Source organism: Polyodon spathula, chromosome 16 (genome assembly GCF_017654505.1).
Source record: "Polyodon spathula isolate WHYD16114869_AA chromosome 16, ASM1765450v1, whole genome shotgun sequence".
NCBI lineage: Eukaryota > Metazoa > Chordata > Actinopteri > Acipenseriformes > Polyodontidae > Polyodon > Polyodon spathula.
Window position 1 is genome coordinate 38596752 of NC_054549.1, and position 12451 is coordinate 38609202.

Sequence of the window (12451 nt, forward strand, 5' to 3'; positions counted from 1 at the left end):
GTGTTTCGCCTTTCTCCTCCCCCACACTCCCTCCCTCTCTCTCTCTCTCTCTCTCCCCCTCTCTAATGTCTGTTCTGTATTCTAGACTGCAGTTTCTCTCAGTGTGTGTGGAAAGAGTCAGCCCCCCTCTCCACACCATTGGTATTCCAGGACTGTCCTGCAGCGCTGAATCACAGATCCCTGGACGGAATGCTAATGATCCTGGGAATAGCCTGGTTTGACTGGGAAAGCCACCTCAACCCTCCCTCTCTTTACTTCTCCCTCTCTATCCACACCTCTCACTCCTCCATCTTTCTACACCTCTCCCTCTCCCTCTCTTCTCTATTTCACAGGGCTGGCACGTGAATCGTTTTTTGGTTCATAACTCATAACCGCCACAGGCAAATAAAACTAAATGCAGGATTTTGATTAACTGCAAACCTGTTCTTAATAAAATGCAGTTTGATATTGTCATGAATGATGAAATTTTTTTTTGGATTCATTACAGACTTTTCGAACACCTGTCACTCTAATGAGTAAGCGAAGGTGCAGTATGTTTTTGACTGGCAGTGCTTTCCATCGAACCCCTAGACTAGCTGGAAGTGTGTCTTCTGAATGTCTGACCCTCTCATGAGTGGCAGAGAGAGAGGGTGGGGGTCTTCTGAATGTATGACCCTCTCATGTGGGGCGGAGAGGGAGGGGGGGTCTTCTGAATGTATGACCCTCTCATGAGTGGCAGAGAGAGAGGGGGGGGGTCTTCTGAATGTATGACCCTCTCATGAGTGGCAGAGAGAGAGGGGGGGGGTCTTCTGAATGTATGACCCTCTCATGTGGGGCGGAGAGGGAGGGGGGGTCTTCTGAATGTATGACCCTCTCATGAAGGGCGGAGAGGGAGGGGGGGGTCTTCTTAATATCTGACCCTCTCATAAAAGCTGAGAGACTTGGCTGCCTTCTGAGAAGCCGCATAGCCCTCTTTGAAGCGCTCGATAGATTCAGGAGTCTCTTTGATATTAAAAGTCAGATCTCCTCACTGCAGATGTGATCCGGCTTTTCATCTGCCTCTCTATCTCTCCGTCTGTCTGTCAATTTACTGTTTCTCTCTATCTAGCGATCTGTCTGTCTGCCTAACTATCTGTGATGGTCTATCTCTCTGTCTATCTATCTTTCTGTCTGTCTGTCTGTCTGTCAATATACTGCTTCTGTCTGTTTATCTAGCGATCTGTCTGTCTGCCTAACTATCTGTGATGGTCTATCTCTCTCGCTCTGTTTATAGATAGATAGATTGTGTGTCAGACTAAGGGGAGGAGGAGAAACAAATGTCGTCTAAGAGGGGCTTAAAGACTACATTCCCCAGAATGCCGCGAGAAGCAGCCCAGATGCTCTACGAGTTAATGAATGTCACCTGTGCGTGATTAGGCAGGTATTGAACAGGGCACTAATGTTTGTTCTGGGCAGTCTGCAGTTTGTGAGAAGGGAAGAGGCTGTCAGTGACAGAAGGTACAGTGGGAGTAAAAGTGTTTTGTTTTATGGCTAAGCTGTCCAGTTAGGATGGAGAATGTTTAATTAGTACTCTGAGTGGGAGTTGGGTTTGGTTTTGTTTATTTTTTTGTGTGTAAAAGTGCACGCAAGTACTGAAGTGCAATTCTGGTGTCTGTGTTTTAAAAGGGCAAAACGAACCTCAGCCGTGAGGCTGTGTTACAATAGATAAACAGGTAGCTAGATAAAGCTCTCTGTCTGTGTATCGTACGGGAGATGTTTGTTTGAGTGTATAAACTACAGGGGGCTTGGCCGTTGTATTCTCTCTCCTAAGCTGTCGATCCTGCACAGCCGCTTCCTCCTCGTGATTTCAAGATCAGCTGCAATAAGAGCTGGACTCACTCCAGGCAGCGGGCGGGCCGGCTCCCTGCTGCTGCTGCAATGTGCAATCCCAGATAATAGATGCTTTCCGTTCATATGAATTAAACACGCGGAGAGAATCAGATGGAATGACATCGTTATCCAGGGCTGGTGTCCTCCTCCCAGCTTCACTGCTGCATCTAAATCAGAGAAGAGCTACGCTATCATAAACAGACTCCTCTCCATCCCATCTCTCTCTCCCTCTCCCTCAATCCCTCTTTCCTAGAGTAACTCCCAAAACGAAATATTTTGAAGGTCATTTCCATTAAAACACGCAGTCTCTCAGTCAGTCAGTCAGTCTCTCTCTCTCTCTCTCTCTCTCTCTCTCTCTCTCTCTCTCTCTCTCTCTCACCCCCACACGTGTCTTCTATGGCAATGGAAGCCTGCTGATATATTTATATGCACGACAGTACTTGTTATATAAGAACTGTCCTGATCAACAATTACATTACCGCGATCCCAAATATAATTCAATAAAAAAAAACATCAAATCAAAACCCAGCACAGGGTTCATTCAACACCCCCTCCCTGAATTCTGCATGTGTGTGTGATTATTGTATCAGTCCTCGCATGCCTCCTCCCCTCCTTGTCCCTTAGTCGTCCTCTCTCTCTCTCTCTCTCCCCCCCCCACTCTTCCTTCAAAGCTACAGGGTTGTTGCAAGCCTTGTGTTGCTGTGGGCTGGTCACGGGTTCTCCTGTGTGTATTTCAGAAAGCGAGGAGCCCGTATCGTGCGGCGGTGCGGTGTTGTGTGCGCTGTGCTGCTGGCACGCTGCTGATTGCCCAGCGCCTGGCAGCGTCTCAGTGAATACCAATCGCTTCATTACTGCGGGACAGGGGGATTACACCGGGTCGTGTTAAATCATACTACTACTAATAATAATAGTAACAATAACAATCCCATCACCTGGAAACCTGCTTTTTGACTTTACCGCCGCTCTGCGCTCATCTCACCTGAGTGTCCCGGGAAAGAAGCGTGCTTCCTGGGGATAAGGAAAGCAAGCCCAGCATTTTGAAAAGGTAAGCAAAGTATGTTGTCCGGGGGCGACATTGTTTTAACCAGTCCGCTGCCGTGCTGCTGTGTGCAGAAAATCTGAATCACAAACAAGAGGCGCTGCGCAATCTGCAACCCCCAGTGCGAGCGCGACGAGAAGTGGAGAGAAAGCAAGCGGCTTGGCTGCGGAATAATACCGTGTGCTTGTCGTCCAAAGAAACGAAACTGGTCGCCTGTGCGTGTATTTACAGCATGCATGCATACATGCTTACATACAGTCTAGTGGTGTGTCAAGTGTGAATTTCATGTGTTTATTATTATGGAGATTTAATTAGGTCTTTATTATTATTATTATTATTATTATTATTATTATTATTATTGTTATTAAATATTAGTATAATAATAACAAGAATATGTAATTTATTTGTAGCTCTCGGTAGCAATGGAACATGAGAAGTTGCATCCAGCCCAGATCCGAGTGGCGCGCTCCTGTTATTTTAGGGTTAAATGCATTCAAACAATGGCCCGCATTAAGCGTGAGCGCTGGCGGGTCTGTCCTGCTCTGTGTCGAGCAGCTAGCTGTGCTTGGACCTCGGATTGCTACCCAGTCATTTCAGCGAATAACCCAAGTCACAGAGGCAATAAATAAAGCAAGCGTGAGCAGCGGCTGCCTGGCGAAGGTGAACAGAGTTTGGGAACTCTAGCTCTGTGTTAACATGAAGCGGGATGTGAAATGAAACGATGAAGTAGAGCAGGCGCGCTTTGTATTGGGTGCACTGTTGAACAGATCTGTAATAGCGGCATATAAAAGCGCTAGAGAACTCATGATGTATGCAAAGAAATAACACCACCTCAAGAAAGGGAAATACCTGCTTTGTGTTTTATATTGGACTGCTAGTGTCTTACACCGTTTATAATAATGTCACTGCTAGTGTCTTGCACACTTTAATGTGAGAGCTGCTAATGTCTTACACACTTTATAATAATGTGCTGCTAATGTCTTACACACTATAATAATGTGCTGCTAATGTCTTACACACTATAATAATGTGCTGCTAATGTCTTACACACTTTATAATAATGTGCTGCTAATGTCTTACACACTATAATAATGTGCTGCTAATGTCTTACACACTATAATAATGTGCTGCTAATGTCTTACACACTATAATAATGTGCTGCTAATGTCTTACACACTATAATAATGTGCTGCTAATGTCTTACACACTATAATAATGTGCTGCTAATGTCTTACACACTATAATAATGTGCTGCTAATGTCTTACACACTATAATAATGTGCTGCTAATGTCTTACACACTTTATAATAATGTGCTGCTAATGTCTTACACACTTTATAATAGTGCTGCTAGTTTTTACAAAGGAAGATACTGACAACATGCTCCACATGTCTTCCAGTTCCTATCCAGTTTTAAATAACTTTAGCATAACTGAGGCAGAAGTGTTAAAGGGACTAGGAGCTCTTAAAATAAACAAATCTCCTGGGCCAGATGAGATCCTCCCAGTAGTACTCAAAGAAATGAAAGCAGTAATTTACAAACCGCTAACCAAGATCATGCAGCAGTCTCTTGACACAGGGGTGGTACCGACAGACTGGAAAATTGCAAACGTAATACCGATCCACAAAAAGGGAAACAAAACTGAACCAGGTAACTACAGACCAGTAAGCCTGACTTTTATTATATGCAAACTTATGGAAACTATAATAAGATCCAAAATGGAAAATTACCTATATGGTAACAGGGTCCTGGGAGACAGTCAACATGGTTTTAGGAAAGGGAGATCGTGTCTAACTAACTTGCTTGATTTTTTTGAGGATGCAACATCGATAATGGATAATTGCAAAGCATATGACATGGTTTATTTAGATTTCCAGAAAGCTTTTGACCAAGTCCCGCACAAAAGATTAATTCTCAAACTGAACGCAGTTGGGATTCAAGGAAACACATGTACATGGATTAGGGAGTGGTTAACATATAGAAAACAGAAAGTACTGATTAGAGGAAAAACCTCAGACTGGAGTGTGGTAACCAGCGGTGTACCACAGGGATCAGTATTAGGTCCTCTGCTATTCCTAATCTACATTAATGATTTAGATTCTGGTATAGTAAGCAAACTTGTTAAATTTGCAGACGACACAAAAATACGAGGAGTGGCAAACACTGTTGCAGCAGCAAAGGTCATTCAAAATGATCTAGACAAGATTCAGAACTGGGCAGACACATGGCAAATGACATTTAATAGAGAAAAGTGTAAGGTACTGCACGCAGGAAATAAAAATGTACATTATAAATATCATATGGGAGATACTGAAATTGGAGAAGGAATCTATGAAAAAGACCTAGGAGTTTTTGTTGACTCAGAAATGTCTTCATCTAGACAATGTGGGGAAGCTATAAAAAAGGCTAACAAGATGCTCGGATACATTGTGAAAAGTGTTGAATTTAAATCAAAGGGAAGTAATGTTAAAACTGTACAATGCACTTGTAAGACCTCATCTTGAATATTGTGTGCAGTTCTGGTCACCTCGCTATAAAAAAGATATTGCTGCTCTAGAAAGAGTGCAAAGAAGAGCGACCAGAATTATTCCGGGCTTAAAAGGCATGTCATATGCAGACAGGCTAAAAGAATTGAATCTGTTCAGTCTTGAACAAAGAAGACTACGTGGCGACCTAATTCAAGCATTCAAAATTCTAAAAGGTATTGACAGTGTCGACCCAAGGGACTTTTTCAGCCTGAAAAAAGAAACAAGGACCAGGGGTCACAAATGGAGATTAGACAAAGGGGCATTCAGAACAGAAAATAGGAGGCACTTTTTTACACAGAGAATTGTGAGGGTCTGGAATCAACTCCCCAGTAATGTTGTTGAAGCTGACACCCTGGGATCCTTTAAGAAGCCGCTTGATGAGATTTTGGGATCAATAAGCTACTAACAACCAAAACGAGCAAGATGGGCTGAATGGCCTCCTCTCGTTTTGTAAACTTTCTTATGTTCTTAATGTCTTACTTTATAATAATGTGCTGGCTAATGTCTTACACACTATAATAATGTGCTGCTAATGTCTTACACACTATATTAATGTGCTGCTAATGTCTTACACACTATAATAATGTGCTGCTAATGTCTTACACACTATATTAATGTGCTGCTAATGTCTTACACACTATATTAATGTGCTGCTAATGTCTTACACACTATATTAATGTGCTGCTAATGTCTTACACACTATATTAATGTGCTGCTAATGTCTTACACACTATATTAATGTGCTGCTAATGTCTTACACACTATATTAATGTGCTGCTAATGTCTTACACACTATAATAATGTGCTGCTAATGTCTTACACACTATAATAATGTGCTGCTAATGTCTTACACACTATAATAATGTGCTGCTAATGTCTTACACACTATAATAATGTGCTGCTAATGTCTTACACACTATAATAATGTGCTGCTAATGTCTTACACACTATATTAATGTGCTGCTAATGTCTTACACACTATATTAATGTGCTGCTAATGTCTTACACACTATATTAATGTGCTGCTAATGTCTTACACACTATATTAATGTGCTGCTAATGTCTTACACACTATATTAATGTGCTGCTAATGTCTTACACACTATATTAATGTGCTGCTAATGTCTTACACACTATAATAATGTGCTGCTAATGTCTTACACACTATAATAATGTGCTGCTAATGTCTTACACACTATAATAATGTGCTGCTAATGTCTTACACACTATAATAATGTGCTGCTAATGTCTTACACACTATAATAATGTGCTGCTAATGTCTTACACACTATAATAATGTGCTGCTAATGTCTTGCACACAAAGTGGTGTGCGGTGCTTCTTCATTCATCTATAACAATAATGGCAGTGCGACAGTGAACCCGAATCCTGTGAGACGGCTGACGGCTGTGAGACGGGGTTGAGTGTGTGTTCATGTTAACGGAATCGATAGGGGCAGGTTAGCCGTGTGTTTGTCTCTGCTGAGAGTTCACTGTGAGAGCAGGGCCCGAGCGACTCTGTGAAGCGGTTCATCACAAAGCAGTGCTTTTAGAACAGGTGTCGTTTCTCAGCTTTGCTTTATTCACGTTCCATTACTGAATGATAACAGAGTGAGCTGAGTGAGAAAGAAGTTGCTAGGTGACTGTAACCTTTGAAGTGTTTAATTGCCTTTCATTACACAACGCAAGCATCACACAGACCAGGCAGCTGTCTCTGTGTTCAGGGGGAGGACACAGCTGTGCATTGCTCTGCCGTTTTCTTTCTTTCTTTCTTTTGCTCTTTCTTTTGAATTGTTACTGTAGCGCTATATTCTCTCCTTTCTGTTGCAAAGTCATCAAAGCACTTACAAGTAAAGCTCTGATTGGTCCGATCCCTGCTGAGTTTCCCAGACTCCCCAGTGCTGCCAGCTGTGTCACCACGATGGCTGTGCACATTAAGGGAAGGTGAGGTCCAGTCATGTGTATTTAAGTCTGTGCTCCTTCCTCGCAGTGGCGGCTCTGCTTTGTAAGTCTCCCCTGTCTTGGTGCTTTCTACCATTCTGCTGTAAGATTTATAACTGCTGCTGCTTATCTTACCCATCACTGCCATCTTTATGTTAGGGTTGAGTGACCTTGATTGCACGCTACATTGGATCGTTGGCTTAGGGTTAGTTCACAGAACCCTGGTTGTGAAAACCTCACTATATCAGCGCAACCTGTTGCAGCTCTGCTTCACTTACAGTGTAAGATCAGATTCATTGATGCTGCAGCTCTGCTTCCCTTACAGTGTAAGATCAGATTCATTGATGCTGCAGCACTCTGCTTCCCTTACAGTGTAAGATCAGATTCATTGATGTTACAGCTCTCTGCTTCCCTTACAGTGTAAGATCAGATTCATTGATGCTGCAGCTCTGCTTCCCTTACAGTGTAAGATCAGATTCATTGATGCTGCAGCTCTGCTTCCCTTACAGTGTAAGATCAGATTCATTGATGTTACAGCTCTCTGCTTCCCTTACAGTGTAAGATCAGATTCATTGATGCTGCAGCTCTCTGCTTCCCTTATAGTGTAAGATCAGATTCATTGATGCTGCAGCTCTGCTTCCCTTACAGTGTAAGATCAGATTCATTGATGCTGCAGCTCTGCTTCCCTTACAGTGTAAGATCAGATTCATTGATGTTACAGCTCTCTGCTTCCCTTACAGTGTAAGATCAGATTCATTGATGCTGCAGCTCTGCTTCCCTTACAGTGTAAGATCAGATTCATTGATGCTGCAGCTCTGCTTCCCTTACAGTGTAAGATCAGATTCATTGATGCTGCAGCTCTGCTTCCCTTACAGTGTAAGATCAGATTCATTGATGCTGCAGCTCTGCTTCCCTTACAGTGTAAGATCAGATTCATTGATGCTGCAGCTCTGCTTCCCTTACAGTGTAAGATCAGATTCATTGATGTTACAGCTCTGCTTCCCTTACAGTGTAAGATCAGATTCATTGATTGGTTCTTCCCACAGTGTCCACTGTTTCTGGGCGTGATTCATTTCAGTTTGCGTCTGCTTATGACTTGGTGACACAGGGCCTCCTGTTGCTTCAGTCTCCCTGCGATGCTGCAGGTGCTCAAGTGTCTTACTATGTGTGAGTGAAGAGGCCGTGTTCCTTCACTACCCTTTTGCTTCTGGCTGAATACTGAAAACTGCATTGCTGGGTTCTAGTAACCATGGCAATCGCAGAACAAGCGTCTGTCACTCAATCTACTCTCAGGAACATGGATTGGGAGGCGTTTGAGATCGTATGGAAATAACATTAGAAAATAACCGTGCTGATTCCGCTGCTCCGTGGCGTCTCCGCTCTGTAATATTGACATGCACAAGCTGTCCCAAGCCGTTCTCTCTGCAAACAATAGAAGGTGCACCCACTGTAAAAACCCAGCAAAGTGAAATACAGCACAGAGAGATCTGGGAAAGCATAGGGAAGCATTGTAAAGCACAGAGAGGTCTGGTAAAGCACAGGGAAGCATTGTAAAGCACAGATAGGTCTGGTAAAGCACAGGGAAGCATTGTAAAGCACAGAGAGGTCTGGTAAAGCATAGGGAAGCATTGTAAAGCACAGAGAGGTCTGGTAAAGCATAGGGAAGCATTGTAAAGCACAGAGAGGTCTGGTAAAGCATAGGAAGCATTGTAAAGCACAGAGAGGTCAGGTAAAGCATAGGGAAGCATTGTAAAGCACAGAGAGGTCTGGTAAAGCATAGGGAAGCATTGTAAAGCACAGAGAGGTCAGGTAAAGCATAGGGAAGCATTGTAAAGCACAGAGAGGTCTGGTAAAGCATAGGGAAGCATTGTAAAGCACAGAGAGGTCTGGTAAAGCATAGGGAAGCATTGTAAAGCACAGAGAGGTCTGGTAAAGCACAGGGAAGCATTGTAAAGCACAGAGAGGTCTGGTAAAGCATAGGGAAGCATTGTAAAGCACAGAGAGGTCTGGTAAAGCATAGGGAAACATTGTAAAGCACAGATATCTCTGGTAAAGCATAGGGAAGCATCGTAAAGCACAGAGATGTCAGGTAAAGCATAGGGAAGCATTGTAAAGCACAGAGAGGTCTGGGAAAGCATAGGGAAGCATTGTAAAGCACAGAGAGGTCTGGGAAAGCATAGGGAAGCATTGTAAAGCACAGAGAGGTCTGGGAAAGCATAGGGAAGCATTGTAAAGCACAGAGAGGTCTGGGAAAGCATAGGGAAGCATTGTAAAGCACAGAGAGGTCTGGGAAAGCATAGGTAAAAACCTTGACAAACTGTTGTAAATGCATGGTGTAATCATGGGAAAAGCATGGGGTGAAAACTGCAGAATTACCACAATCAACTCTGGCACGTGGTGTCGATTGTGGGGTTCAATTCCTGACTTTGGGGGTCTCAGGAGAGGAGGCAGGAGACACTGTACAGGGAGTGCAGTGAGGGTAGGGAATGGGGTTCCCAGGGGAACCTAGCAAACTCACTGCTGTCACATCATTGAGACCCTTTTAGACTCGACTTGAGTTTTGTGATCAATCAGCTTCTGAGTGCTGGCAAGCGAGTGGCCTCCTCTCATTGGGAAGTATTTATTCTTCTGTTCTCTGGAATCTGGGTGCTAATGAGATGGTGTGTGAGGAGCAGTGACCTTGCACAGCCAGCACAGTCAGCCCCCAGGCAGCCACCGCCTCCAATACAAATACACCAGCTTTAATTACTCCACGTTCCCTTTGTACATTCAGCTCCTCAGAGATTCCCTTAATTGGACTTAAGACCTGCAGAATCTCATTTCCTAGGAGTAAAATGCACACACACACACACACACAGACCGCACACTCCACACACACACACACACACACACACAGAGACACACACACATACACACACACACACACACACACACACAGAGACGCATGGACATTACACACACACACACACACACACACACAGAGACGCACAGACATTACACACACACACACACACACACAGAGACGCATGGACATTACAAACACACACACACACACACACAGAGACACACACACATTACAAACACACAACACACACACAGAGTGCATCTCTCGTTGGGTAAGTGATTGTGTGCAGAGTCTTGCGTACAGAGTAATGTGTGTGTTGTGGGTGTGGTGTGTTCTTTCGACGCATGGACATTACAACAAACACACCCAACAAACAGAGACACACACATTACACACACACACACATTACACACACACACACACACACACACACAGAGACGCACAGACATTACACACACACACACACACACACACACACACAACCACTGTAGACGCACATTACACACACACACAGTGGGTGTGGCTCTGCGTACCTGTAATGTTTGTGTGTGTGGTGTGTGTCACTGCGTGTCTGAATGTGGTCTTACTGCACACACAGACAACACTCATTACGCCTGTTTGTAATGTTGTGTGTGGTGTGTCAGACGCACGCACATTACACACACACACACACACACACACAGACTCTCACACACACACACACACACACACACACACACACACAGACATTACACACACACAACACACACACAGAGACGCATGGACATTACAAACACACACACACACACACAAAGACGACACAGACATTACACACACACACACACACACAGACGCACACATTACAACACACACACACACACACACACACAGAGACGCACAGACATTACACACACACACACACACACGCACAGACATTACACACACACAAACGCACACACAGAGACGCACCATTACAAACACACACACACACACACACACACACACACACACACACACACACACAGACACACACACACACACACACACACACACACACACACACACACACACACACACACACACACACACACACACACACACAGAGACGCACACACATACACACACACACACACACACACACACAGACGCACAGACATTACACACACACACACACACACACACACACAGACGCACACACATTACACACACACACACACACACACACACACACACACACACACACACACACACACACACACACACACACACACACACACACACACACACACACACCACACAGACACAGACACACACACACACACACACACACAAGACGCACAGACATTACACACACACACACACACTTGGAGACGCACGGACATGTCTGTGAACAAACAGAGAGACACACACACAAAACACACACACACACACACAGAGACGCACATTACACACACACACACACACACACAGAGACGCACAGACATTACACACACACACACACACACACAGAGACGCACACATTACAATTGACACACACACACACACACACACACACTTTGCACAGACATTACACAACACACACACATAGCACACACACACACACACACACACACACACACACACACACACACACACACACACACACACAGCTACGCAGACATTACACACACACACACACACACAGTGCACATGCAAAGTGTGTGGGTGTGTGTTTGTTTCAACTTTGTAAAACTTAACTTTGCAATTGTGGACTAACGGGTCCAGAGAAACAAGTGTATCACGACGACCACTTTGTAGGACTAAAGCAGGTCACCCCCCCCCCCCCCCCCCCCTGCCTTTGAATCCTCTTCTCTGGGTTACTTTCCTTTCCCTGCTGCTGTGACCTGGTTCTCAGGCAACATGACAGTCCCGTGGGAAAGCAGGGGAAGAGAAGGATCCCTACCCAGGCAACAAGCACCTCACTGGGCCCAGGGAGCACGCCTCTGGCTCCTGTCCACGGAGCAGCCAGGTGTCTGGGGGGGTCACGCGCCCCGCTGTGTTCCTGCCGCAGCCTGCTTGTTGTTGAGTTGAGGCTGCTGGCTGGTTTTTATATAGCCGGGGTATGCCGGTGGGATTCTCAGGGCTCTGATTGCCTGTATCTCCGTGTGCCTTTCGTTCCATTTCATTCTAATGAAGCAGGGCAGCTGCTGGTTATCGCGGTCCCTCCTCCAAAGAGATGTGTTCTTTATTCAACAAGGTGCAAAATCAAGGCGGTTGTTGTGTGGAGCATGCCAG

The 12451-nt window shown here is 44.6% G+C and overlaps 1 protein-coding gene across 2 annotated transcripts in view; it reads left to right on the forward strand.

The window, feature by feature from the left end:
* Positions 1 to 2565: 2565 nt before the first annotated feature.
* The window catches only part of LOC121328507 (G-protein coupled receptor 22-like), a 47168-nt gene continuing 37282 nt past the window's right edge, over positions 2566 to 12451 (forward strand). For both annotated transcript variants that reach the window (XM_041273196.1, XM_041273195.1), the window contains exon 1: positions 2566 to 2893. The gene's annotated coding sequence lies outside the window, so the exon portion shown is untranslated. The remainder of the gene's footprint in view (positions 2894 to 12451) is intronic.